The 26,935-nt window shown below is 45.6% G+C and overlaps 21 non-coding genes across 21 annotated transcripts; 8 read left to right on the top strand and 13 right to left on the bottom strand.

Annotated features, from left to right (window-relative positions):
* The first annotated feature begins 623 nt into the window (after positions 1–623).
* On the top strand, positions 624–696 carry TRNAR-ACG (transfer RNA arginine (anticodon ACG)). The gene has a single exon. It is a non-coding gene; the product is annotated as a tRNA-Arg (tRNA).
* A 1,009-nt stretch (positions 697–1,705) lies between these two features.
* On the bottom strand, positions 1,706–1,812 carry LOC146820193 (U6 spliceosomal RNA). The gene has a single exon (XR_014964464.1). It is a non-coding gene; the product is annotated as a U6 spliceosomal RNA (small nuclear RNA).
* Positions 1,813–2,582: 770 nt separating this feature from the next.
* On the top strand, positions 2,583–2,655 carry TRNAR-ACG (transfer RNA arginine (anticodon ACG)). Its single transcript has one exon. It is a non-coding gene; the product is annotated as a tRNA-Arg (tRNA).
* Positions 2,656–3,664: 1,009 nt separating this feature from the next.
* LOC146820191 (U6 spliceosomal RNA) lies at positions 3,665–3,771 on the bottom strand. Its single transcript, XR_014964577.1, has one exon. It is a non-coding gene; the product is annotated as a U6 spliceosomal RNA (small nuclear RNA).
* A 1,860-nt stretch (positions 3,772–5,631) lies between these two features.
* On the bottom strand, positions 5,632–5,738 carry LOC146820190 (U6 spliceosomal RNA). The gene has a single exon (XR_014964566.1). It is a non-coding gene; the product is annotated as a U6 spliceosomal RNA (small nuclear RNA).
* A 1,856-nt stretch (positions 5,739–7,594) lies between these two features.
* Positions 7,595–7,701, bottom strand: LOC146820189 (U6 spliceosomal RNA). Its single transcript, XR_014964463.1, has one exon. It is a non-coding gene; the product is annotated as a U6 spliceosomal RNA (small nuclear RNA).
* A 778-nt stretch (positions 7,702–8,479) lies between these two features.
* On the top strand, positions 8,480–8,552 carry TRNAR-ACG (transfer RNA arginine (anticodon ACG)). The gene has a single exon. It is a non-coding gene; the product is annotated as a tRNA-Arg (tRNA).
* Positions 8,553–9,551: 999 nt separating this feature from the next.
* On the bottom strand, positions 9,552–9,658 carry LOC146820187 (U6 spliceosomal RNA). The gene has a single exon (XR_014965368.1). It is a non-coding gene; the product is annotated as a U6 spliceosomal RNA (small nuclear RNA).
* Positions 9,659–11,519: 1,861 nt separating this feature from the next.
* Positions 11,520–11,626, bottom strand: LOC146820186 (U6 spliceosomal RNA). Its single transcript, XR_014964562.1, has one exon. It is a non-coding gene; the product is annotated as a U6 spliceosomal RNA (small nuclear RNA).
* A 774-nt stretch (positions 11,627–12,400) lies between these two features.
* TRNAC-ACA (transfer RNA cysteine (anticodon ACA)) lies at positions 12,401–12,473 on the top strand. Its single transcript has one exon. It is a non-coding gene; the product is annotated as a tRNA-Cys (tRNA).
* A 1,009-nt stretch (positions 12,474–13,482) lies between these two features.
* On the bottom strand, positions 13,483–13,589 carry LOC146820184 (U6 spliceosomal RNA). Its single transcript, XR_014964462.1, has one exon. It is a non-coding gene; the product is annotated as a U6 spliceosomal RNA (small nuclear RNA).
* Positions 13,590–14,359: 770 nt separating this feature from the next.
* Positions 14,360–14,432, top strand: TRNAR-ACG (transfer RNA arginine (anticodon ACG)). The gene has a single exon. It is a non-coding gene; the product is annotated as a tRNA-Arg (tRNA).
* Positions 14,433–15,441: 1,009 nt separating this feature from the next.
* On the bottom strand, positions 15,442–15,548 carry LOC146820182 (U6 spliceosomal RNA). The gene has a single exon (XR_014964561.1). It is a non-coding gene; the product is annotated as a U6 spliceosomal RNA (small nuclear RNA).
* A 1,860-nt stretch (positions 15,549–17,408) lies between these two features.
* Positions 17,409–17,515, bottom strand: LOC146820181 (U6 spliceosomal RNA). Its single transcript, XR_014964560.1, has one exon. It is a non-coding gene; the product is annotated as a U6 spliceosomal RNA (small nuclear RNA).
* Positions 17,516–18,289: 774 nt separating this feature from the next.
* Positions 18,290–18,362, top strand: TRNAR-ACG (transfer RNA arginine (anticodon ACG)). Its single transcript has one exon. It is a non-coding gene; the product is annotated as a tRNA-Arg (tRNA).
* A 1,009-nt stretch (positions 18,363–19,371) lies between these two features.
* On the bottom strand, positions 19,372–19,478 carry LOC146820179 (U6 spliceosomal RNA). Its single transcript, XR_014964461.1, has one exon. It is a non-coding gene; the product is annotated as a U6 spliceosomal RNA (small nuclear RNA).
* Positions 19,479–20,260: 782 nt separating this feature from the next.
* Positions 20,261–20,333, top strand: TRNAR-ACG (transfer RNA arginine (anticodon ACG)). Its single transcript has one exon. It is a non-coding gene; the product is annotated as a tRNA-Arg (tRNA).
* A 999-nt stretch (positions 20,334–21,332) lies between these two features.
* LOC146820177 (U6 spliceosomal RNA) lies at positions 21,333–21,439 on the bottom strand. The gene has a single exon (XR_014965366.1). It is a non-coding gene; the product is annotated as a U6 spliceosomal RNA (small nuclear RNA).
* Positions 21,440–23,306: 1,867 nt separating this feature from the next.
* LOC146820176 (U6 spliceosomal RNA) lies at positions 23,307–23,413 on the bottom strand. Its single transcript, XR_014964558.1, has one exon. It is a non-coding gene; the product is annotated as a U6 spliceosomal RNA (small nuclear RNA).
* Positions 23,414–24,189: 776 nt separating this feature from the next.
* TRNAR-ACG (transfer RNA arginine (anticodon ACG)) lies at positions 24,190–24,262 on the top strand. The gene has a single exon. It is a non-coding gene; the product is annotated as a tRNA-Arg (tRNA).
* Positions 24,263–25,271: 1,009 nt separating this feature from the next.
* LOC146820174 (U6 spliceosomal RNA) lies at positions 25,272–25,378 on the bottom strand. Its single transcript, XR_014964557.1, has one exon. It is a non-coding gene; the product is annotated as a U6 spliceosomal RNA (small nuclear RNA).
* Positions 25,379–26,935: the final 1,557 nt, after the last annotated feature.

The following is a 26,935-nucleotide window of genomic DNA, read 5'->3' as shown; positions in this document are numbered from 1 at the left end:
TCACTGCATTTGTGGTCCAAGACTTCACCAATTGGAAGTATGTAGATTATGCCAGGGTTGCAAAGGCTCATGGTTCAGGCTACAGACAAGGAACATTGTGACATCACGCTGCCTGTGGAACAGTGATATTAGAGGTGAAACAGCTGCACAGTAGGTTAGGTGAAGGGCTCTGAGAGTGGAAAGGTAGCATGCCTGGGTCCCTGGACAAGGTGAGCCTATGACAAGGTGTCTGAATTTTCGCCTGTATTGTAATATTAAACACTTTATTGTTGTACCCGCCTGCTGATAAAGAAGTCCTCAAGATCAGCTCCACACAGACGTGGAACTGATGATGTTAATGCAGACTATTTAAGAAACTGAGGCTGATCTAAAACATTTCCTTGGATCTAGGACCATTTCGCCTGACTTTTAGGTCCTTCCTCCTCCTAAAGTCCTTTGTATAAGTTAGGAACACCTGACAGAACAGAATTTCAGGAGGTCCCTCAGGTGGGTTTACTTGTGTCTTCTGGTTGTGAGCAGTAAACATGGCTAAAAATGTTGATGGAATGGTGTTTTAAAACACACACACACACACACACAATTTCTGGTCCTCTTAAGGACAAAAGTATGGGTGTACCTACATGGGGCCAGTGGCGCAATGGATAACGCGTCTGACTACGGATCAGAAGATTGTAGGTTTGATTCCTATCTGGCTCGAAAGGGTCATAGGTCCCTGTTTTATGGTATTCCTGTGGAATTCTTATTTACCTCAGACTTGTTGTAGGTTCAATATTCTCGAGCACGACTCATCCAGCAGTCGTTCCATGGTAGGGCTGCAGTAATAGGACCACGGCTAGTTAAAAGTTTCCCATTTGCTGATGGATTCTATGTGACGGCCGTCATGTGGTGTGCTGCTTTTGTATTTCAACATGGGTCTCTGAGTCTCTAAACTAGGAAAAAATCTTGTTGAGAAAAGTGTGTGTGAGAGGATCTGTGGGTGCAGGCAGGTGTGTGCACTTGAGTGCTGACCCATTTACATGTGTGAGAGAGACAAGCAAATTGCCTGTGGGATGTAGGCCTACAACTGGAACCAAGCAGCCAGGCATAACCACAGGTAAGGAGAGAGGAAGGCAGTTCATTATTAGAGCAGGATCATGAGCATCTTGCCCTGCTCCCTTCTGCCCCGATCGGCCACGATCGGCCAATACCTCTCTATTAGGGTGGAGGGTGAACATTTCTTGGACCTCAGAAGCTGAGGGATGCAGGCCCAATATGTCCTCCAAGGGCCTAGAGGACCCGGTGCCCAATCATGCCTGGTGTTTTTCAGCTTACCCGACCAATCTGGTTGCAAGGCGGATTTTAACAGTACTGCTGAAAAGGGACTCCCAGACAGCCCTGAGGCCATCATTTGCATAGGCCCTCCCCTTCTCTTTGTCTTGCTTCCCACAAAGCAACGCATCGCTGGCAGCAGTATAGATTTGGGGGTTGTGAAGAATAATGACAGGGAGGCTGAAGAAGAGAAAGAAAAGTCCCAGAAGTCCTGCAGGCTTCCTTGCTAAATGCAGCTGGACACATAGAGTGCACCTTCTTTACTGCGAGGTAAATACATTAAAAATGTTGAGGAGAGAAAAATTGAAAAATACATATTAGGAGGAAAGCACTGGAACCTGCTTTATTATTTCAATTAGTCTTGAAAACATAGAACATTTCTCTCCTGAAAGCTGGTAAAAATATGGAACGCTTCACGAATTTGCGTGTCATCCTTGCGCAGGGGCTATGCTAATCTTCTCTGTATCGTTCCAATTTTAGTATACGTGCTGCCGAAGCGAGCACACTTCATTGATGAACCTACAATGTTTATAAACTCTCTAAATCTACAGTCTCTAGACATAGGGTGGCCTGGCAGAGATGCTCGGATGGCCTGTAAGCATTCAAATCTGAGCCAATGGGCAAAAATGAATGAAGAGTAACAATCCATTATTCTTCACTGCATTTGTGGTCCAAGACTTCACCAATTGGAAGTATGTAGATTATGCCAGGGTTGCAAAGGCTCATGGTTCAGGCTACAGACAAGGAACATTGTGACATCACGCTGCCTGTGGAACAGTGATATTAGAGGTGAAACAGCTGCACAGTAGGTTAGGTGAAGGGCTCTGAGAGTGGAAAGGCAGCATGCCTGGGTCCCTGGACAAGGTGAGCCTATGACAAGGTGTCTGAATTTTCGCCTGTATTGTAATATTAAACACTTTATTGTTGTACCCGCCTGCTGATTAAGAAGTCCTCAAGATCAGCTCCACACAGACGTGGAACTGATGATGTTAATGCAGACTATTTAAGAAACTGAGGCTGATCTAAAACATTTCCTTGGATCTAGGACCATTTCGCCTGACTTTTAGGTCCTTCCTCCTCCTAAAGTCCTTTGTATAAGTTAGGAACACCTGACAGAACAGAATTTCAGGAGGTCCCTCAGGTGGGTTTACTTGTGTCTTCTGGTTGTGAGCAGTAAACATGGCTAAAAAGGTTGATGGAATGGTGTTTTAAAACACACACACACACACAATTTCTGGTCCTCTTAAGGACAAAAGTATGGGTGTACCTACATGGGGCCAGTGGCGCAATGGATAACGCGTCTGACTACGGATCAGAAGATTGTAGGTTCGACTCCTATCTGGCTCGAAAGGGTCATAGGTCCCTGTTTTATGGTATTCCTGTGGAATTCTTATTTACCTCAGACTTGTTGTAGGTTCAATATTCATGAGCACGACTCATCCAGCAGTCGTTCCATGGTAGGGCTGCAGTAATAGGACCACGGCTAGTTAAAAGTTTCCCATTTGCTGCTGGATTCTATGTGAAGGCCGTCATGTGGTGTGCTGCTTTTGTATTTCAACATGGGTCTCTGAGTCTCTAAACTAGGAAAAAATCTTGTTGAGAAAAGTGTGTGTGAGAGGATCTGTGGGTGCAGGCAGGTGTGTGCACTTGAGTGCTGACCCATTTACATGTGTGAGAGACACAAGCAAATTGCCTGTGGGATGTAGGCCTACAACTGGAACCAAGCAGCCAGGCATAACCACAGGTAAGGAGAGAGGAAGGCAGTTCATTATTAGAGCAGGATCATGAGCATCTTGCCCTGCTCCCTTCTGCCCCGATCGGCCACGATCGGCCAAGACCTCTCTATTAGGGTGGAGGGTGAACATTTCTTGGACCTCAGAAACTGAGGGATGCAGGCCCAATATGTCCTCCAAGGGCCTAGAGGACCCGGTGCCCAATCATGCCTGGTGTTTTTCGGCTTACCCGACCAATCTGGTTGCAAGGCAGATTTTAACAGTACTGCTGAAAAGGGACTCCCAGACAGCCCTGAGGCCATCATTTGCATAGACCCTCCCCTTCTCTTTGTCTTGCTTCCCACAAAGCAACGCATCGCTGGCAGCAGTATAGATTTGGGGGTTGTGAAGAATAATGACAGGGAGGCTGAAGAAGAGAAAGAAAAGTCCCAGAAGTCCTGCAGGCTTCCTTGCTAAATGCAGCTGGACACATAGAGTGCACCTTCTTTACTGCGAGGTAAATACATTAAAAATGTTGAGGAGAGAAAAATTGAAAAATACATATTAGGAGGAAAGCACTGGAACCTGCTTTATTATTTCAATTAGTCTTGAAAACATAGAACATTTCTCTCCTGAAAGCTGGTAAAAATATGGAACGCTTCACGAATTTGCGTGTCATCCTTGCGCAGGGGCCATGCTAATCTTCTCTGTATCGTTCCAATTTTAGTATATGTGCTGCCGAAGCGAGCACACTTCATTGATGAACCTACAATGTTTATAAACTCTCTAAATCTACAGTCTCTAGACATAGGGTGGCCTGGCAGAGATGCTCGGATGGCCTGTAAGCATTCAAATCTGAGCCAATGGGCAAAAATGAATGAAGAGTAACAATCCATTATTCTTCACTGCATTTGTGGTCCAAGACTTCACCAATTGGAAGTATGTAGATTATGCCAGGGTTGCAAAGGCTCATGGTTCAGGCTACAGACAAGGAACATTGTGACATCACGCTGCCTGTGGAACAGTGATATTAGAGGTGAAACAGCTGCACAGTAGGTTAGGTGAAGGGCTCTGAGAGTGGAAAGGCAGCATGCCTGGGTCCCTGGACAAGGTGAGCCTATGACAAGGTGTCTGAATTTTCGCCTGTATTGTAATATTAAACACTTTATTGTTGTACCCGCCTGCTGATTAAGAAGTCCTCAAGATCAGCTCCACACAGACGTGGAACTGATGATGTTAATGCAGACTATTTAAGAAACTGAGGCTGATCTAAAACATTTCCTTGGATCTAGGACCATTTCGCCTGACTTTTAGGTCCTTCCTCCTCCTAAAGTCCTTTGTATAAGTTAGGAACACCTGACAGAACCGAATTTCAGGAGGTCCCTCAGGTGGGTTTACTTGTGTCTTCTGGTTGTGAGCAGTAAACATGGCTAAAAAGGTTGATGGAATGGTGTTTTAAAACACACACACACACACACACACACAATTTCTGGTCCTCTTAAGGACAAAAGTATGGGTGTACCTACATGGGGCCAGTGGCGCAATGGATAACGCGTCTGACCTCGGATCAGAAGATTGTAGGTTCGACTCCTATCTGGCTCGAAAGGGTCATAGGTCCCTGTTTTATGGTATTCCTGTGGAATTCTTATTTACCTCAGACTTGTTGTAGGTTCAATATTCTTGAGCACGACTCATCCAGCAGTCGTTCCATGGTAGGGCTGCAGTAATAGGACCACGGCTGGTTAAAAGTTTCCCATTTGCTGCTGGATTCTATGTGAAGGCCGTCATGTGGTGTGCTGCTTTTGTATTTCAACATGGGTCTCTGAGTCTCTAAACTAGGAAAAAATCTTGTTGAGAAAAGTGTGTGTGAGAGGATCTGTGGGTGCAGGCAGGTGTGTGCACTTGAGTGCTGACCCATTTACATGTGTGAGAGAGACAAGCAAATTGCCTGTGGGATGTAGGCCTACAACTGGAACCAAGCAGCCAGGCATAACCACAGGTAAGGAGAGAGGAAGGCAGTTCATTATTAGAGCAGGATCATGAGCATCTTGCCCTGCTCCCTTCTGCCCCGATCGGCCACGATCGGCCAAGACCTCTCTATTAGGGTGGAGGGTGAACATTTCTTGGACCTCAGAAACTGAGGGATGCAGGCCCAATATGTCCTCCAAGGGCCTAGAGGACCCGGTGCCCAATCATGCCTGGTGTTTTTCAGCTTACCCGACCAATCTGGTTGCAAGGCGGATTTTAACAGTACTGCTGAAAAGAGACTCCCAGACAGCCCTGAGGCCATCATTTGCATAGGCCCTCCCCTTCTCTTTGTCTTGCTTCCCACAAAGCAACGCATCGCTGGCAGCAGTATAGATTTGGGGGTTGTGAAGAATAATGACAGGGAGGCTGAAGAAGAGAAAGAAAAGTCCCAGAAGTCCTGCAGGCTTCCTTGCTAAATGCAGCTGGACACATAGAGTGCACCTTCTTTACTGCGAGGTAAATACATTAAAAATGTTGAGGAGAGAAAAATTGAAAAATACATATTAGGAGGAAAGCACTGGAACCTGCTTTATTATTTTAATTAGTCTTGAAAACATAGAACATTTCTCTCCTGAAAGCTGGTAAAAATATGGAACGCTTCACGAATTTGCGTGTCATCCTTGCGCAGGGGCCATGCTAATCTTCTCTGTATCGTTCCAATTTTAGTATATGTGCTGCCGAAGCGAGCACACTTCATTGATGAACCTACAATGTTTATAAACTCTCTAAATCTACAGTCTCTAGACATAGGGTGGCCTGGCAGAGATGCTCGGATGGCCTGTAAGCATTCAAATCTGAGCCAATGGGCAAAAATGAATGAAGAGTAACAATCCATTATTCTTCACTGCATTTGTGGTCCAAGACTTCACCAATTGGAAGTATGTAGATTATGCCAGGGTTGCAAAGGCTCATGGTTCAGGCTACAGACAAGGAACATTGTGACATCACGCTGCCTGTGGAACAGTGATATTAGAGGTGAAACAGCTGCACAGTAGGTTAGGTGAAGGGCTCTGAGAGTGGAAAGGTAGCATGCCTGGGTCCCTGGACAAGGTGAGCCTATGACAAGGTGTCTGAATTTTCGCCTGTATTGTAATATTAAACACTTTATTGTTGTACCCGCCTGCTGATAAAGAAGTCCTCAAGATCAGCTCCACACAGACGTGGAACTGATGATGTTAATGCAGACTATTTAAGAAACTGAGGCTGATCTAAAACATTTCCTTGGATCTAGGACCATTTCGCCTGACTTTTAGGTCCTTCCTCCTCCTAAAGTCCTTTGTATAAGTTAGGAACACCTGACAGAACAGAATTTCAGGAGGTCCCTCAGGTGGGTTTACTTGTGTCTTCTGGTTGTGAGCAGTAAACATGGCTAAAAATGTTGATGGAATGGTGTTTTAAAACACACACACACACACACACAATTTCTGGTCCTCTTAAGGACAAAAGTATGGGTGTACCTACATGGGGCCAGTGGTGCAATGGATAACGCGTCTGACTACGGATCAGAAGATTGTAGGTTTGATTCCTATCTGGCTCGAAAGGGTCATAGGTCCCTGTTTTATGGTATTCCTGTGGAATTCTTATTTACCTCAGACTTGTTGTAGGTTCAATATTCTCGAGCACGACTCATCCAGCAGTCGTTCCATGGTAGGGCTGCAGTAATAGGACCACGGCTAGTTAAAAGTTTCCCATTTGCTGATGGATTCTATGTGACGGCCGTCATGTGGTGTGCTGCTTTTGTATTTCAACATGGGTCTCTGAGTCTCTAAACTAGGAAAAAATCTTGTTGAGAAAAGTGTGTGTGAGAGGATCTGTGGGTGCAGGCAGGTGTGTGCACTTGAGTGCTGACCCATTTACATGTGTGAGAGAGACAAGCAAATTGCCTGTGGGATGTAGGCCTACAACTGGAACCAAGCAGCCAGGCATAACCACAGGTAAGGAGAGAGGAAGGCAGTTCATTATTAGAGCAGGATCATGAGCATCTTGCCCTGCTCCCTTCTGCCCCGATCGGCCACGATCGGCCAATACCTCTCTATTAGGGTGGAGGGTGAACATTTCTTGGACCTCAGAAGCTGAGGGATGCAGGCCCAATATGTCCTCCAAGGGCCTAGAGGACCCGGTGCCCAATCATGCCTGGTGTTTTTCAGCTTACCCGACCAATCTGGTTGCAAGGCGGATTTTAACAGTACTGCTGAAAAGGGACTCCCAGACAGCCCTGAGGCCATCATTTGCATAGGCCCTCCCCTTCTCTTTGTCTTGCTTCCCACAAAGCAACGCATCGCTGGCAGCAGTATAGATTTGGGGGTTGTGAAGAATAATGACAGGGAGGCTGAAGAAGAGAAAGAAAAGTCCCAGAAGTCCTGCAGGCTTCCTTGCTAAATGCAGCTGGACACATAGAGTGCACCTTCTTTACTGCGAGGTAAATACATTAAAAATGTTGAGGAGAGAAAAATTGAAAAATACATATTAGGAGGAAAGCACTGGAACCTGCTTTATTATTTCAATTAGTCTTGAAAACATAGAACATTTCTCTCCTGAAAGCTGGTAAAAATATGGAACGCTTCACGAATTTGCGTGTCATCCTTGCGCAGGGGCTATGCTAATCTTCTCTGTATCGTTCCAATTTTAGTATACGTGCTGCCGAAGCGAGCACACTTCATTGATGAACCTACAATGTTTATAAACTCTCTAAATCTACAGTCTCTAGACATAGGGTGGCCTGGCAGAGATGCTCGGATGGCCTGTAAGCATTCAAATCTGAGCCAATGGGCAAAAATGAATGAAGAGTAACAATCCATTATTCTTCACTGCATTTGTGGTCCAAGACTTCACCAATTGGAAGTATGTAGATTATGCCAGGGTTGCAAAGGCTCATGGTTCAGGCTACAGACAAGGAACATTGTGACATCACGCTGCCTGTGGAACAGTGATATTAGAGGTGAAACAGCTGCACAGTAGGTTAGGTGAAGGGCTCTGAGAGTGGAAAGGCAGCATGCCTGGGTCCCTGGACAAGGTGAGCCTATGACAAGGTGTCTGAATTTTCGCCTGTATTGTAATATTAAACACTTTATTGTTGTACCCGCCTGCTGATTAAGAAGTCCTCAAGATCAGCTCCACACAGACGTGGAACTGATGATGTTAATGCAGACTATTTAAGAAACTGAGGCTGATCTAAAACATTTCCTTGGATCTAGGACCATTTCGCCTGACTTTTAGGTCCTTCCTCCTCCTAAAGTCCTTTGTATAAGTTAGGAACACCTGACAGAACAGAATTTCAGGAGGTCCCTCAGGTGGGTTTACTTGTGTCTTCTGGTTGTGAGCAGTAAACATGGCTAAAAAGGTTGATGGAATGGTGTTTTAAAACACACACACACACACACACACACAATTTCTGGTCCTCTTAAGGACAAAAGTATGGGTGTACCTACATGGGGCCAGTGGCGCAATGGATAACGTGTCTGACTACGGATCAGAAGATTGTAGGTTCGACTCCTATCTGGCTCGAAAGGGTCATAGGTCCCTGTTTTATGGTATTCCTGTGGAATTCTTATTTACCTCAGACTTGTTGTAGGTTCAATATTCTTGAGCACGACTCATCCAGCAGTCGTTCCATGGTAGGGCTGCAGTAATAGGACCACGGCTGGTTAAAAGTTTCCCATTTGCTGCTGGATTCTATGTGAAGGCCGTCATGTGGTGTGCTGCTTTTGTATTTCAACATGGGTCTCTGAGTCTCTAAACTAGGAAAAAATCTTGTTGAGAAAAGTGTGTGTGAGAGGATCTGTGGGTGCAGGCAGGTGTGTGCACTTGAGTGCTGACCCATTTACATGTGTGAGAGAGACAAGCAAATTGCCTGTGGGATGTAGGCCTACAACTGGAACCAAGCAGCCAGGCATAACCACAGGTAAGGAGAGAGGAAGGCAGTTCATTATTAGAGCAGGATCATGAGCATCTTGCCCTGCTCCCTTCTGCCCCGATCGGCCAAGACCTCTCTATTAGGGTGGAGGGTGAACATTTCTTGGACCTCAGAAACTGAGGGATGCAGGCCCAATATGTCCTCCAAGGGCCTAGAGGACCCGGTGCCCAATCATGCCTGGTATTTTTCAGCTTACCAGACCAATCTGGTTGCAAGGCGGATTTTAACAGTACTGCTGAAAAGGGACTCCCAGACAGCCCTGAGGCCATCATTTGCATAGGCCCTCCCCTTCTCTTTGTCTTGCTTCCCACAAAGCAACGCATCGCTGGCAGCAGTATAGATTTGGGGGTTGTGAAGAATAATGACAGGGAGGCTGAAGAAGAGAAAGAAAAGTCCCAGAAGTCCTGCAGGCTTCCTTGCTAAATGCAGCTGGACACATAGAGTACACCTTCTTTACTGCGAGGTAAATACATTAAAAATGTTGAGGAGAGAAAAATTGAAAAATACATATTAGGAGGAAAGCACTGGAACCTGCTTTATTATTTCAATTAGTCTTGAAAACATAGAACATTTCTCTCCTGAAAGCTGGTAAAAATATGGTACGCTTCACGAATTTGCGTGTCATCCTTGCGCAGGGGCCATGCTAATCTTCTCTGTATCGTTCCAATTTTAGTATATGTGCTGCCGAAGCGAGCACACTTCAGTGATGAACCTACAATGTTTATAAACTCTCTAAATCTACAGTCTCTAGACATAGGGTGGCCTGGCAGAGATGCTCGGATGGCCTGTAAGCATTCAAATCTGAGCCAATGGGCAAAAATGAATGAAGAGTAACAATCCATTATTCTTCACTGCATTTGTGGTCCAAGACTTCACCAATTGGAAGTATGTAGATTATGCCAGGGTTGCAAAGGCTCATGGTTCAGGCTACAGACAAGGAACATTGTGACATCACGCTGCCTGTGGAACAGTGATATTAGAGGTGAAACAGCTGCACAGTAGGTTAGGTGAAGGGCTCTGAGAGTGGAAAGGCAGCATGCCTGGGTCCCTGGACAAGGTGAGCCTATGACAAGGTGTCTGAATTTTCGCCTGTATTGTAATATTAAACACTTTATTGTTGTACCCGCCTGCTGATTAAGAAGTCCTCAAGATCAGCTCCACACAGACGTGGAACTGATGATGTTAATGCAGACTATTTAAGAAACTGAGGCTGATCTAAAACATTTCCTTGGATCTAGGACCATTTCGCCTGACTTTTAGGTCCTTCCTCCTCCTAAAGTCCTTTGTATAAGTTAGGAACACCTGACAGAACAGAATTTCAGGAGGTCCCTCAGGTGGGTTTACTTGTGTCTTCTGGTTGTGAGCAGTAAACATGGCTAAAAAGGTTGATGGAATGGTGTTTTAAAACACACACACACACACACACACACACACACACACACAATTTCTGGTCCTCTTAAGGACAAAAGTATGGGTGTACCTACATGGGGCCAGTGGTGCAATGGATAACGCGTCTGACTACGGATCAGACGATTGTAGGTTTGATTCCTATCTGGCTCGAAAGGGTCATAGGTCCCTGTTTATGGTATTCCTGTGGAATTCTTATTTACCTCAGACTTGTTGTAGGTTCAATATTCTCGAGCACGACTCATCCAGCAGTCGTTCCATGGTAGGGCTGCAGTAATAGGACCACGGCTAGTTAAAAGTTTCCCATTTGCTGCTGGATTCTATGTGAAGGCCGTCATGTGGTGTGCTGCTTTTGTATTTCAACATGGGTCTCTGAGTCTCTAAACTAGGAAAAAATCTTGTTGAGAAAAGTGTGTGTGAGAGGATCTGTGGGTGCAGGCAGGTGTGTGCACTTGAGTGCTGACCCATTTACATGTGTGAGAGAGACAAGCAAATTGCCTGTGGGATGTAGGCCTACAACTGGAACCAAGCAGCCAGGCATAACCACAGGTAAGGAGAGAGGAAGGCAGTTCATTATTAGAGCAGGATCATGAGCATCTTGCCCTGCTCCCTTCTGCCCCGATCGGCCACTACCTCTCTATTAGGGTGGAGGGTGAACATTTCTTGGACCTCAGAAACTGAGGGATGCAGGCCCAATATGTCCTCCAAGGGCCTAGAGGACCCGGTGCCCAATCATGCCTGGTGTTTTTCAGCTTACCCGACCAATCTGGTTGCAAGGCGGATTTTAACAGTACTGCTGAAAAGGGACTCCCAGACAGCCCTGAGGCCATCATTTGCATAGGCCCTCCCCTTCTCTTTGTCTTGCTTCCCACAAAGCAACGCATCGCTGGCAGCAGTATAGATTTGGGGGTTGTGAAGAATAATGACAGGGAGGCTGAAGAAGAGAAAGAAAAGTCCCAGAAGTCCTGCAGGCTTCCTTGCTAAATGCAGCTGGACACATAGAGTGCACCTTCTTTACTGCGAGGTAAATACATTAAAAATGTTGAGGAGAGAAAAATTGAAAAATACATATTAGGAGGAAAGCACTGGAACCTGCTTTATTATTTTAATTAGTCTTGAAAACATAGAACATTTCTCTCCTGAAAGCTGGTAAAAATATGGAACGCTTCACGAATTTGCGTGTCATCCTTGCGCAGGGGCCATGCTAATCTTCTCTGTATCGTTCCAATTTTAGTATATGTGCTGCCGAAGCGAGCACACTTCATTGATGAACCTACAATGTTTATAAACTCTCTAAATCTACAGTCTCTAGACATAGGGTGGCCTGGCAGAGATGCTCGGATGGCCTGTAAGCATTCAAATCTGAGCCAATGGGCAAAAATGAATGAAGAGTAACAATCCATTATTCTTCACTGCATTTGTGGTCCAAGACTTCACCAATTGGAAGTATGTAGATTATGCCAGGGTTGCAAAGGCTCATGGTTCAGGCTACAGACAAGGAACATTGTGACATCACGCTGCCTGTGGAACAGTGATATTAGAGGTGAAACAGCTGCACAGTAGGTTAGGTGAAGGGCTCTGAGAGTGGAAAGGTAGCATGCCTGGGTCCCTGGACAAGGTGAGCCTATGACAAGGTGTCTGAATTTTCGCCTGTATTGTAATATTAAACACTTTATTGTTGTACCCGCCTGCTGATAAAGAAGTCCTCAAGATCAGCTCCACACAGACGTGGAACTGATGATGTTAATGCAGACTATTTAAGAAACTGAGGCTGATCTAAAACATTTCCTTGGATCTAGGACCATTTCGCCTGACTTTTAGGTCCTTCCTCCTCCTAAAGTCCTTTGTATAAGTTAGGAACACCTGACAGAACAGAATTTCAGGAGGTCCCTCAGGTGGGTTTACTTGTGTCTTCTGGTTGTGAGCAGTAAACATGGCTAAAAATGTTGATGGAATGGTGTTTTAAAACACACACACACACACACACAATTTCTGGTCCTCTTAAGGACAAAAGTATGGGTGTACCTACATGGGGCCAGTGGCGCAATGGATAACGCGTCTGACTACAGATCAGAAGATTGTAGGTTTGATTCCTATCTGGCTCGAAAGGGTCATAGGTCCCTGTTTTATGGTATTCCTGTGGAATTCTTATTTACCTCAGACTTGTTGTAGGTTCAATATTCTCGAGCACGACTCATCCAGCAGTCGTTCCATGGTAGGGCTGCAGTAATAGGACCACGGCTAGTTAAAAGTTTCCCATTTGCTGATGGATTCTATGTGACGGCCGTCATGTGGTGTGCTGCTTTTGTATTTCAACATGGGTCTCTGAGTCTCTAAACTAGGAAAAAATCTTGTTGAGAAAAGTGTGTGTGAGAGGATCTGTGGGTGCAGGCAGGTGTGTGCACTTGAGTGCTGACCCATTTACATGTGTGAGAGAGACAAGCAAATTGCCTGTGGGATGTAGGCCTACAACTGGAACCAAGCAGCCAGGCATAACCACAGGTAAGGAGAGAGGAAGGCAGTTCATTATTAGAGCAGGATCATGAGCATCTTGCCCTGCTCCCTTCTGCCCCGATCGGCCACGATCGGCCAATACCTCTCTATTAGGGTGGAGGGTGAACATTTCTTGGACCTCAGAAGCTGAGGGATGCAGGCCCAATATGTCCTCCAAGGGCCTAGAGGACCCGGTGCCCAATCATGCCTGGTGTTTTTCAGCTTACCCGACCAATCTGGTTGCAAGGCGGATTTTAACAGTACTGCAGAAAAGGGACTCCCAGACAGCCCTGAGGCCATCATTTGCATAGGCCCTCCCCTTCTCTTTGTCTTGCTTCCCACAAAGCAACGCATCGCTGGCAGCAGTATAGATTTGGGGGTTGTGAAGAATAATGACAGGGAGGCTGAAGAAGAGAAAGAAAAGTCCCAGAAGTCCTGCAGGCTTCCTTGCTAAATGCAGCTGGACACATAGAGTGCACCTTCTTTACTGCGAGGTAAATACATTAAAAATGTTGAGGAGAGAAAAATTGAAAAATACATATTAGGAGGAAAGCACTGGAACCTGCTTTATTATTTCAATTAGTCTTGAAAACATAGAACATTTCTCTCCTGAAAGCTGGTAAAAATATGGAACGCTTCACGAATTTGCGTGTCATCCTTGCGCAGGGGCTATGCTAATCTTCTCTGTATCGTTCCAATTTTAGTATACGTGCTGCCGAAGCGAGCACACTTCATTGATGAACCTACAATGTTTATAAACTCTCTAAATCTACAGTCTCTAGACATAGGGTGGCCTGGCAGAGATGCTCGGATGGCCTGTAAGCATTCAAATCTGAGCCAATGGGCAAAAATGAATGAAGAGTAACAATCCATTATTCTTCACTGCATTTGTGGTCCAAGACTTCACCAATTGGAAGTATGTAGATTATGCCAGGGTTGCAAAGGCTCATGGTTCAGGCTACAGACAAGGAACATTGTGACATCACGCTGCCTGTGGAACAGTGATATTAGAGGTGAAACAGCTGCACAGTAGGTTAGGTGAAGGGCTCTGAGAGTGGAAAGGCAGCATGCCTGGGTCCCTGGACAAGGTGAGCCTATGACAAGGTGTCTGAATTTTCGCCTGTATTGTAATATTAAACACTTTATTGTTGTACCCGCCTGCTGATTAAGAAGTCCTCAAGATCAGCTCCACACAGACGTGGAACTGATGATGTTAATGCAGACTATTTAAGAAACTGAGGCTGATCTAAAACATTTCCTTGGATCTAGGACCATTTCGCCTGACTTTTAGGTCCTTCCTCCTCCTAAAGTCCTTTGTATAAGTTAGGAACACCTGACAGAACAGAATTTCAGGAGGTCCCTCAGGTGGGTTTACTTGTGTCTTCTGGTTGTGAGCAGTAAACATGGCTAAAAAGGTTGATGGAATGGTGTTTTAAAACACACACACACACACAATTTCTGGTCCTCTTAAGGACAAAAGTATGGGTGTACCTACATGGGGCCAGTGGCGCAATGGATAACGCGTCTGACTACGGATCAGAAGATTGTAGGTTCGACTCCTATCTGGCTCGAAAGGGTCATAGGTCCCTGTTTTATGGTATTCCTGTGGAATTCTTATTTACCTCAGACTTGTTGTAGGTTCAATATTCATGAGCACGACTCATCCAGCAGTCGTTCCATGGTAGGGCTGCAGTAATAGGACCACGGCTAGTTAAAAGTTTCCCATTTGCTGCTGGATTCTATGTGAAGGCCGTCATGTGGTGTGCTGCTTTTGTATTTCAACATGGGTCTCTGAGTCTCTAAACTAGGAAAAAATCTTGTTGAGAAAAGTGTGTGTGAGAGGATCTGTGGGTGCAGGCAGGTGTGTGCACTTGAGTGCTGACCCATTTACATGTGTGAGAGACACAAGCAAATTGCCTGTGGGATGTAGGCCTACAACTGGAACCAAGCAGCCAGGCATAACCACAGGTAAGGAGAGAGGAAGGCAGTTCATTATTAGAGCAGGATCATGAGCATCTTGCCCTGCTCCCTTCTGCCCCGATCGGCCACGATCGGCCAAGACCTCTCTATTAGGGTGGAGGGTGAACATTTCTTGGACCTCAGAAACTGAGGGATGCAGGCCCAATATGTCCTCCAAGGGCCTAGAGGACCCGGTGCCCAATCATGCCTGGTGTTTTTCGGCTTACCCGACCAATCTGGTTGCAAGGCAGATTTTAACAGTACTGCTGAAAAGGGACTCCCAGACAGCCCTGAGGCCATCATTTGCATAGACCCTCCCCTTCTCTTTGTCTTGCTTCCCACAAAGCAACGCATCGCTGGCAGCAGTATAGATTTGGGGGTTGTGAAGAATAATGACAGGGAGGCTGAAGAAGAGAAAGAAAAGTCCCAGAAGTCCTGCAGGCTTCCTTGCTAAATGCAGCTGGACACATAGAGTGCACCTTCTTTACTGCGAGGTAAATACATTAAAAATGTTGAGGAGAGAAAAATTGAAAAATACATATTAGGAGGAAAGCACTGGAACCTGCTTTATTATTTCAATTAGTCTTGAAAACATAGAACATTTCTCTCCTGAAAGCTGGTAAAAATATGGAACGCTTCACGAATTTGCGTGTCATCCTTGCGCAGGGGCCATGCTAATCTTCTCTGTATCGTTCCAATTTTAGTATATGTGCTGCCGAAGCGAGCACACTTCATTGATGAACCTACAATGTTTATAAACTCTCTAAATCTACAGTCTCTAGACATAGGGTGGCCTGGCAGAGATGCTCGGATGGCCTGTAAGTATTCAAATCTGAGCCAATGGGCAAAAATGAATGAAGAGTAACAATCCATTATTCTTCACTGCATTTGTGGTCCAAGACTTCACCAATTGGAAGTATGTAGATTATGCCAGGGTTGCAAAGGCTCATGGTTCAGGCTACAGACAAGGAACATTGTGACATCACGCTGCCTGTGGAACAGTGATATTAGAGGTGAAACAGCTGCACAGTAGGTTAGGTGAAGGGCTCTGAGAGTGGAAAGGCAGCATGCCTGGGTCCCTGGACAAGGTGAGCCTATGACAAGGTGTCTGAATTTTCGCCTGTATTGTAATATTAAACACTTTATTGTTGTACCCGCCTGCTGATTAAGAAGTCCTCAAGATCAGCTCCACACAGACGTGGAACTGATGATGTTAATGCAGACTATTTAAGAAACTGAGGCTGATCTAAAACATTTCCTTGGATCTAGGACCATTTCGCCTGACTTTTAGGTCCTTCCTCCTCCTAAAGTCCTTTGTATAAGTTAGGAACACCTGACAGAACCGAATTTCAGGAGGTCCCTCAGGTGGGTTTACTTGTGTCTTCTGGTTGTGAGCAGTAAACATGGCTAAAAAGGTTGATGGAATGGTGTTTTAAAACACACACACACACACACACACACAATTTCTGGTCCTCTTAAGGACAAAAGTATGGGTGTACCTACATGGGGCCAGTGGCGCAATGGATAACGCGTCTGACCTCGGATCAGAAGATTGTAGGTTCGACTCCTATCTGGCTCGAAAGGGTCATAGGTCCCTGTTTTATGGTATTCCTGTGGAATTCTTATTTACCTCAGACTTGTTGTAGGTTCAATATTCTTGAGCACGACTCATCCAGCAGTCGTTCCATGGTAGGGCTGCAGTAATAGGACCACGGCTGGTTAAAAGTTTCCCATTTGCTGCTGGATTCTATGTGAAGGCCGTCATGTGGTGTGCTGCTTTTGTATTTCAACATGGGTCTCTGAGTCTCTAAACTAGGAAAAAATCTTGTTGAGAAAAGTGTGTGTGAGAGGATCTGTGGGTGCAGGCAGGTGTGTGCACTTGAGTGCTGACCCATTTACATGTGTGAGAGAGACAAGCAAATTGCCTGTGGGATGTAGGCCTACAACTGGAACCAAGCAGCCAGGCATAACCACAGGTAAGGAGAGAGGAAGGCAGTTCATTATTAGAGCAGGATCATGAGCATCTTGCCCTGCTCCCTTCTGCCCCGATCGGCCACGATCGGCCAAGACCTCTCTATTAGGGTGGAGGGTGAACATTTCTTGGACCTCAGAAACTGAGGGATGCAGGCCCAATATGTCCTCCAAGGGCCTAGAGGACCCGGTGCCCAATCATGCCTGGTGTTTTTCAGCTTACCCGACCAATCTGGTTGCAAGGCGGATTTTAACAGTACTGCTGAAAAGAGACTCCCAGACAGCCCTGAGGCCATCATTTGCATAGGCCCTCCCCTTCTCTTTGTCTTGCTTCCCACAAAGCAACGCATCGCTGGCAGCAGTATAGATTTGGGGGTTGTGAAGAATAATGACAGGGAGGCTGAAGAAGAGAAAGAAAAGTCCCAGAAGTCCTGCAGGCTTCCTTGCTAAATGCAGCTGGACACATAGAGTGCACCTTCTTTACTGCGAGGTAAATACATTAAAAATGTTGAGGAGAGAAAAATTGAAAAATACATATTAGGAGGAAAGCACTGGAACCTGCTTTATTATTTTAATTAGTCTTGAAAACATAGAACATTTCTCTCCTGAAAGCTGGTAAAAATATGGAACGCTTCACGAATTTGCGTGTCATCCTTGCGCAGGGGCCATGCTAATCTTCTCTGTATCGTTCCAATTTTAGTATATGTGCTGCCGAAGCGAGCACACTTCATTGATGAACCTACAATGTTTATAAACTCTCTAAATCTACAGTCTCTAGACATAGGGTGGCCTGGCAGAGATGCTCGGATGGCCTGTAAGCATTCAAATCTGAGCCAATGGGCAAAAATGAATGAAGAGTAACAATCCATTATTCTTCACTGCATTTGTGGTCCAAGACTTCACCAATTGGAAGTATGTAGATTATGCCAGGGTTGCAAAGGCTCATGGTTCAGGCTACAGACAAGGAACATTGTGACATCACGCTGCCTGTGGAACAGTGATATTAGAGGTGAAACAGCTGCACAGTAGGTTAGGTGAAGGGCTCTGAGAGTGGAAAGGTAGCATGCCTGGGTCCCTGGACAAGGTGAGCCTATGACAAGGTGTCTGAATTTTCGCCTGTATTGTAATATTAAACACTTTATTGTTGTACCCGCCTGCTGATAAAGAAGTCCTCAAGATCAGCTCCACACAGACGTGGAACTGATGATGTTAATGCAGACTATTTAAGAAACTGAGGCTGATCTAAAACATTTCCTTGGATCTAGGACCATTTCGCCTGACTTTTAGGTCCTTCCTCCTCCTAAAGTCCTTTGTATAAGTTAGGAACACCTGACAGAACAGAATTTCAGGAGGTCCCTCAGGTGGGTTTACTTGTGTCTTCTGGTTGTGAGCAGTAAACATGGCTAAAAATGTTGATGGAATGGTGTTTTAAAACACACACACACACACACACAATTTCTGGTCCTCTTAAGGACAAAAGTATGGGTGTACCTACATGGGGCCAGTGGCGCAATGGATAACGCGTCTGACTACGGATCAGAAGATTGTAGGTTTGATTCCTATCTGGCTCGAAAGGGTCATAGGTCCCTGTTTTATGGTATTCCTGTGGAATTCTTATTTACCTCAGACTTGTTGTAGGTTCAATATTCTCGAGCACGACTCATCCAGCAGTCGTTCCATGGTAGGGCTGCAGTAATAGGACCACGGCTAGTTAAAAGTTTCCCATTTGCTGATGGATTCTATGTGACGGCCGTCATGTGGTGTGCTGCTTTTGTATTTCAACATGGGTCTCTGAGTCTCTAAACTAGGAAAAAATCTTGTTGAGAAAAGTGTGTGTGAGAGGATCTGTGGGTGCAGGCAGGTGTGTGCACTTGAGTGCTGACCCATTTACATGTGTGAGAGAGACAAGCAAATTGCCTGTGGGATGTAGGCCTACAACTGGAACCAAGCAGCCAGGCATAACCACAGGTAAGGAGAGAGGAAGGCAGTTCATTATTAGAGCAGGATCATGAGCATCTTGCCCTGCTCCCTTCTGCCCCGATCGGCCACGATCGGCCAATACCTCTCTATTAGGGTGGAGGGTGAACATTTCTTGGACCTCAGAAGCTGAGGGATGCAGGCCCAATATGTCCTCCAAGGGCCTAGAGGACCCGGTGCCCAATCATGCCTGGTGTTTTTCAGCTTACCCGACCAATCTGGTTGCAAGGCGGATTTTAACAGTACTGCTGAAAAGGGACTCCCAGACAGCCCTGAGGCCATCATTTGCATAGGCCCTCCCCTTCTCTTTGTCTTGCTTCCCACAAAGCAACGCATCGCTGGCAGCAGTATAGATTTGGGGGTTGTGAAGAATAATGACAGGGAGGCTGAAGAAGAGAAAGAAAAGTCCCAGAAGTCCTGCAGGCTTCCTTGCTAAATGCAGCTGGACACATAGAGTGCACCTTCTTTACTGCGAGGTAAATACATTAAAAATGTTGAGGAGAGAAAAATTGAAAAATACATATTAGGAGGAAAGCACTGGAACCTGCTTTATTATTTCAATTAGTCTTGAAAACATAGAACATTTCTCTCCTGAAAGCTGGTAAAAATATGGAACGCTTCACGAATTTGCGTGTCATCCTTGCGCAGGGGCTATGCTAATCTTCTCTGTATCGTTCCAATTTTAGTATACGTGCTGCCGAAGCGAGCACACTTCATTGATGAACCTACAATGTTTATAAACTCTCTAAATCTACAGTCTCTAGACATAGGGTGGTCTGGCAGAGATGCTCGGATGGCCTGTAAGCATTCAAATCTGAGCCAATGGGCAAAAATGAATGAAGAGTAACAATCCATTATTCTTCACTGCATTTGTGGTCCAAGACTTCACCAATTGGAAGTATGTAGATTATGCCAGGGTTGCAAAGGCTCATGGTTCAGGCTACAGACAAGGAACATTGTGACATCACGCTGCCTGTGGAACAGTGATATTAGAGGTGAAACAGCTGCACAGTAGGTTAGGTGAAGGGCTCTGAGAGTGGAAAGGCAGCATGCCTGGGTCCCTGGACAAGGTGAGCCTATGACAAGGTGTCTGAATTTTCGCCTGTATTGTAATATTAAACACTTTATTGTTGTACCCGCCTGCTGATTAAGAAGTCCTCAAGATCAGCTCCACACAGACGTGGAACTGATGATGTTAATGCAGACTATTTAAGAAACTGAGGCTGATCTAAAACATTTCCTTGGATCTAGGACCATTTCGCCTGACTTTTAGGTCCTTCCTCCTCCTAAAGTCCTTTGTATAAGTTAGGAACACCTGACAGAACAGAATTTCAGGAGGTCCCTCAGGTGGGTTTACTTGTGTCTTCTGGTTGTGAGCAGTAAACATGGCTAAAAAGGTTGATGGAATGGTGTTTTAAAACACACACACACACACACACACACACACAATTTCTGGTCCTCTTAAGGACAAAAGTATGGGTATACCTACATGGGGCCAGTGGCGCAATGGATAACGTGTCTGACTACGGATCAGAAGATTGTAGGTTCGACTCCTATCTGGCTCGAAAGGGTCATAGGTCCCTGTTTTATGGTATTCCTGTGGAATTCTTATTTACCTCAGACTTGTTGTAGGTTCAATATTCTTGAGCACGACTCATCCAGCAGTCGTTCCATGGTAGGGCTGCAGTAATAGGACCACGGCTGGTTAAAAGTTTCCCATTTGCTGCTGGATTCTATGTGAAGGCCGTCATGTGGTGTGCTGCTTTTGTATTTCAACATGGGTCTCTGAGTCTCTAAACTAGGAAAAAATCTTGTTGAGAAAAGTGTGTGTGAGAGGATCTGTGGGTGCAGGCAGGTGTGTGCACTTGAGTGCTGACCCATTTACATGTGTGAGAGAGACAAGCAAATTGCCTGTGGGATGTAGGCCTACAACTGGAATCAAGCAGCCAGGCATAACCACAGGTAAGGAGAGAGGAAGGCAGTTCATTATTAGAGCAGGATCATGAGCATCTTGCCCTGCTCCCTTCTGCCCCGATCGGCCAAGACCTCTCTATTAGGGTGGAGGGTGAACATTTCTTGGACCTCAGAAACTGAGGGATGCAGGCCCAATATGTCCTCCAAGGGCCTAGAGGACCCGGTGCCCAATCATGCCTGGTATTTTTCAGCTTACCAGACCAATCTGGTTGCAAGGCGGATTTTAACAGTACTGCTGAAAAGGGACTCCCAGACAGCCCTGAGGCCATCATTTGCATAGGCCCTCCCCTTCTCTTTGTCTTGCTTCCCACAAAGCAACGCATCGCTGGCAGCAGTTTAGATTTGGGGGTTGTGAAGAATAATGACAGGGAGGCTGAAGAAGAGAAAGAAAAGTCCCAGAAGTCCTGCAGGCTTCCTTGCTAAATGCAGCTGGACACATAGAGTACACCTTCTTTACTGCGAGGTAAATACATTAAAAATGTTGAGGAGAGAAAAATTGAAAAATACATATTAGGAGGAAAGCACTGGAACCTGCTTTATTATTTCAATTAGTCTTGAAAACATAGAACATTTCTCTCCTGAAAGCTGGTAAAAATATGGTACGCTTCACGAATTTGCGTGTCATCCTTGCGCAGGGGCCATGCTAATCTTCTCTGTATCGTTCCAATTTTAGTATATGTGCTGCCGAAGCGAGCACACTTCAGTGATGAACCTACAATGTTTATAAACTCTCTAAATCTACAGTCTCTAGACATAGGGTGGCCTGGCAGAGATGCTCGGATGGCCTGTAAGCATTCAAATCTGAGCCAATGGGCAAAAATGAATGAAGAATAACAATCCATTATTCTTCACTGCATTTGTGGTCCAAGACTTCACCAATTGGAAGTATGTAGATTATGCCAGGGTTGCAAAGGCTCATGGTTCAGGCTACAGACAAGGAACATTGTGACATCACGCTGCCTGTGGAACAGTGATATTAGAGGTGAAACAGCTGCACAGTAGGTTAGGTGAAGGGCTCTGAGAGTGGAAAGGCAGCATGCCTGGGTCCCTGGACAAGGTGAGCCTATGACAAGGTGTCTGAATTTTCGCCTGTATTGTAATATTAAACACTTTATTGTTGTACCCGCCTGCTGATTAAGAAGTCCTCAAGATCAGCTCCACACAGACGTGGAACTGATGATGTTAATGCAGACTATTTAAGAAACTGAGGCTGATCTAAAACATTTCCTTGGATCTAGGACCATTTTGCCTGACTTTTAGGTCCTTCCTCCTCCTAAAGTCCTTTGTATAAGTTAGGAACACCTGACAGAACAGAATTTCAGGAGGTCCCTCAGGTGGGTTTACTTGTGTCTTCTGGTTGTGAGCAGTAAACATGGCTAAAAAGGTTGATGGAATGGTGTTTTAAAACACACACACACACACACACACACACACACACAATTTCTGGTCCTCTTAAGGACAAAAGTATGGGTGTACCTACATGGGGCCAGTGGCGCAATGGATAACGCGTCTGACTACGGATCAGACGATTGTAGGTTTGATTCCTATCTGGCTCGAAAGGGTCATAGGTCCCTGTTTATGGTATTCCTGTGGAATTCTTATTTACCTCAGACTTGTTGTAGGTTCAATATTCTCGAGCACGACTCATCCAGCAGTCGTTCCATGGTAGGGCTGCAGTAATAGGACCACGGCTAGTTAAAAGTTTCCCATTTGCTGCTGGATTCTATGTGAAGGCCGTCATGTGGTGTGCTGCTTTTGTATTTCAACATGGGTCTCTGAGTCTCTAAACTAGGAAAAAATCTTGTTGAGAAAAGTGTGTGTGAGAGGATCTGTGGGTGCAGGCAGGTGTGTGCACTTGAGTGCTGACCCATTTACATGTGTGAGAGACACAAGCAAATTGCCTGTGGGATGTAGGCCTACAACTGGAACCAAGCAGCCAGGCATAACCACAGGTAAGGAGAGAGGAAGGCAGTTCATTATTAGAGCAGGATCATGAGCATCTTGCCCTGCTCCCTTCTGCCCCGATCGGCCACGATCGGCCAAGACCTCTCTATTAGGGTGGAGGGTGAACATTTCTTGGACCTCAGAAACTGAGGGATGCAGGCCCAATATGTCCTCCAAGGGCCTAGAGGACCCGGTGCCCAATCATGCCTGGTGTTTTTCGGCTTACCCGACCAATCTGGTTGCAAGGCGGATTTTAACAGTACTGCTGAAAAGGGACTCCCAGACAGCCCTGAGGCCATCATTTGCATAGACCCTCCCCTTCTCTTTGTCTTGCTTCCCACAAAGCAACGCATCGCTGGCAGCAGTATAGATTTGGGGGTTGTGAAGAATAATGACAGGGAGGCTGAAGAAGAGAAAGAAAAGTCCCAGAAGTCCTGCAGGCTTCCTTGCTAAATGCAGCTGGACACATAGAGTGCACCTTCTTTACTGCGAGGTAAATACATTAAAAATGTTGAGGAGAGAAAAATTGAAAAATACATATTAGGAGGAAAGCACTGGAACCTGCTTTATTATTTCAATTAGTCTTGAAAACATAGAACATTTCTCTCCTGAAAGCTGGTAAAAATATGGAACGCTTCACGAATTTGCGTGTCATCCTTGCGCAGGGGCCATGCTAATCTTCTCTGTATCGTTCCAATTTTAGTATATGTGCTGCCGAAGCGAGCACACTTCATTGATGAACCTACAATGTTTATAAACTCTCTAAATCTACAGTCTCTAGACATAGGGTGGCCTGGCAGAGATGCTCGGATGGCCTGTAAGCATTCAAATCTGAGCCAATGGGCAAAAATGAATGAAGAGTAACAATCCATTATTCTTCACTGCATTTGTGGTCCAAGACTTCACCAATTGGAAGTATGTAGATTATGCCAGGGTTGCAAAGGCTCATGGTTCAGGCTACAGACAAGGAACATTGTGACATCACGCTGCCTGTGGAACAGTGATATTAGAGGTGAAACAGCTGCACAGTAGGTTAGGTGAAGGGCTCTGAGAGTGGAAAGGCAGCATGCCTGGGTCCCTGGACAAGGTGAGCCTATGACAAGGTGTCTGAATTTTCGCCTGTATTGTAATATTAAACACTTTATTGTTGTACCCGCCTGCTGATTAAGAAGTCCTCAAGATCAGCTCCACACAGACGTGGAACTGATGATGTTAATGCAGACTATTTAAGAAACTGAGGCTGATCTAAAACATTTCCTTGGATCTAGGACCATTTCGCCTGACTTTTAGGTCCTTCCTCCTCCTAAAGTCCTTTGTATAAGTTAGGAACACCTGACAGAACCGAATTTCAGGAGGTCCCTCAGGTGGGTTTACTTGTGTCTTCTGGTTGTGAGCAGTAAACATGGCTAAAAAGGTTGATGGAATGGTGTTTTAAAACACACACACACACACACACACAATTTCTGGTCCTCTTAAGGACAAAAGTATGGGTGTACCTACATGGGGCCAGTGGCGCAATGGATAACGCGTCTGACCACGGATCAGAAGATTGTAGGTTCGACTCCTATCTGGCTCGAAAGGGTCATAGGTCCCTGTTTTATGGTATTCCTGTGGAATTCTTATTTATCTCAGACTTGTTGTAGGTTCAATATTCTTGAGCACGACTCATCCAGCAGTCGTTCCATGGTAGGGCTGCAGTAATAGGACCACGGCTGGTTAAAAGTTTCCCATTTGCTGCTGGATTCTATGTGAAGGCCGTTATGTGGTGTGCTGCTTTTGTATTTCAACATGGGTCTCTGAGTCTCTAAACTAGGAAAAAATCTTGTTGAGAAAAGTGTGTGTGAGAGGATCTGTGGGTGCAGGCAGGTGTGTGCACTTGAGTGCTGACCCATTTACATGTGTGAGAGAGACAAGCAAATTGCCTGTGGGATGTAGGCCTACAACTGGAACCAAGCAGCCAGGCATAACCACAGGTAAGGAGAGAGGAAGGCAGTTCATTATTAGAGCAGGATCATGAGCATCTTGCCCTGCTCCCTTCTGCCCCGATCGGCCACGATCGGCCAAGACCTCTCTATTAGGGTGGAGGGTGAACATTTCTTGGACCTCAGAAACTGAGGGATGCAGGCCCAATATGTCCTCCAAGGGCCTAGAGGACCCGGTGCCCAATCATGCCTGGTGTTTTTCAGCTTACCCGACCAATCTGGTTGCAAGGCGGATTTTAACAGTACTGCTGAAAAGAGACTCCCAGACAGCCCTGAGGCCATCATTTGCATAGGCCCTCCCCTTCTCTTTGTCTTGCTTCCCACAAAGCAACGCATCGCTGGCAGCAGTATAGATTTGGGGGTTGTGAAGAATAATGACAGGGAGGCTGAAGAAGAGAAAGAAAAGTCCCAGAAGTCCTGCAGGCTTCCTTGCTAAATGCAGCTGGACACATAGAGTGCACCTTCTTTACTGCGAGGTAAATACATTAAAAATGTTGAGGAGAGAAAAATTGAAAAATACATATTAGGAGGAAAGCACTGGAACCTGCTTTATTATTTTAATTAGTCTTGAAAACATAGAACATTTCTCTCCTGAAAGCTGGTAAAAATATGGAACGCTTCACGAATTTGCGTGTCATCCTTGCGCAGGGGCCATGCTAATCTTCTCTGTATCGTTCCAATTTTAGTATATGTGCTGCCGAAGCGAGCACACTTCATTGATGAACCTACAATGTTTATAAACTCTCTAAATCTACAGTCTCTAGACATAGGGTGGCCTGGCAGAGATGCTCGGATGGCCTGTAAGCATTCAAATCTGAGCCAATGGGCAAAAATGAATGAAGAGTAACAATCCATTATTCTTCACTGCATTTGTGGTCCAAGACTTCACCAATTGGAAGTATGTAGATTATGCCAGGGTTGCAAAGGCTCATGGTTCAGGCTACAGACAAGGAACATTGTGACATCACGCTGCCTGTGGAACAGTGATATTAGAGGTGAAACAGCTGCACAGTAGGTTAGGTGAAGGGCTCTGAGAGTGGAAAGGCAGCATGCCTGGGTCCCTGGACAAGGTGAGCCTATGACAAGGTGTCTGAATTTTCGCCTGTATTGTAATATTAAACACTTTATTGTTGTACCCGCCTGCTGATTAAGAAGTCCTCAAGATCAGCTCCACACAGACGTGGAACTGATGATGTTAATGCAGACTATTTAAGAAACTGAGGCTGATCTAAAACATTTCCTTGGATCTAGGACCATTTCGCCTGACTTTTAGGTCCTTCCTCCTCCTAAAGTCCTTTGTATAAGTTAGGAACACCTGACAGAACCGAATTTCAGGAGGTCCCTCAGGTGGGTTTACTTGTGTCTTCTGGTTGTGAGCAGTAAACATGGCTAAAAAGGTTGATGGAATGGTGTTTTAAAACACACACACACACACACACACACAATTTCTGGTCCTCTTAAGGACAAAAGTATGGGTGTACCTACATGGGGCCAGTGGCGCAATGGATAACGCGTCTGACCTCGGATCAGAAGATTGTAGGTTCGACTCCTATCTGGCTCGAAAGGGTCATAGGTCCCTATTTATGGTATTCCTGTGGAATTCTTATTTACCTCAGACTTGTTGTAGGTTCAATATTCTTGAGCACGACTCATCCAGCAGTCGTTCCATGGTAGGGCTGCAGTAATAGGACCACGGCTGGTTAAAAGTTTCCCATTTGCTGCTGGATTCTATGTGAAGGCCGTCATGTGGTGTGCTGCTTTTGTATTTCAACATGGGTCTCTGAGTCTCTAAACTAGGAAAAAATCTTGTTGAGAAAAGTGTGTGTGAGAGGATCTGTGGGTGCAGGCAGGTGTGTGCACTTGAGTGCTGACCCATTTACATGTGTGAGAGAGACAAGCAAATTGCCTGTGGGATGTAGGCCTACAACTGGAACCAAGCAGCCAGGCATAACCACAGGTAAGGAGAGAGGAAGGCAGTTCATTATTAGAGCAGGATCATGAGCATCTTGCCCTGCTCCCTTCTGCCCCGATCGGCCACGATCGGCCAAGACCTCTCTATTAGGGTGGAGGGTGAACATTTCTTGGACCTCAGAAACTGAGGGATGCAGGCCCAATATGTCCTCCAAGGGCCTAGAGGACCCGGTGCCCAATCATGCCTGGTGTTTTTCAGCTTACCCGACCAATCTGGTTGCAAGGCGGATTTTAACAGTACTGCTGAAAAGAGACTCCCAGACAGCCCTGAGGCCATCATTTGCATAGGCCCTCCC

Source organism: Triturus cristatus, chromosome 6 (genome assembly GCF_964204655.1).
Source record: "Triturus cristatus chromosome 6, aTriCri1.1, whole genome shotgun sequence".
In the NCBI taxonomy this organism is placed as follows: Eukaryota; Metazoa; Chordata; class Amphibia; order Caudata; family Salamandridae; genus Triturus; species Triturus cristatus.
Note: the sequence above shows the minus strand (reverse complement) of the source record. Positions and strands in the feature narration are given on the sequence as shown.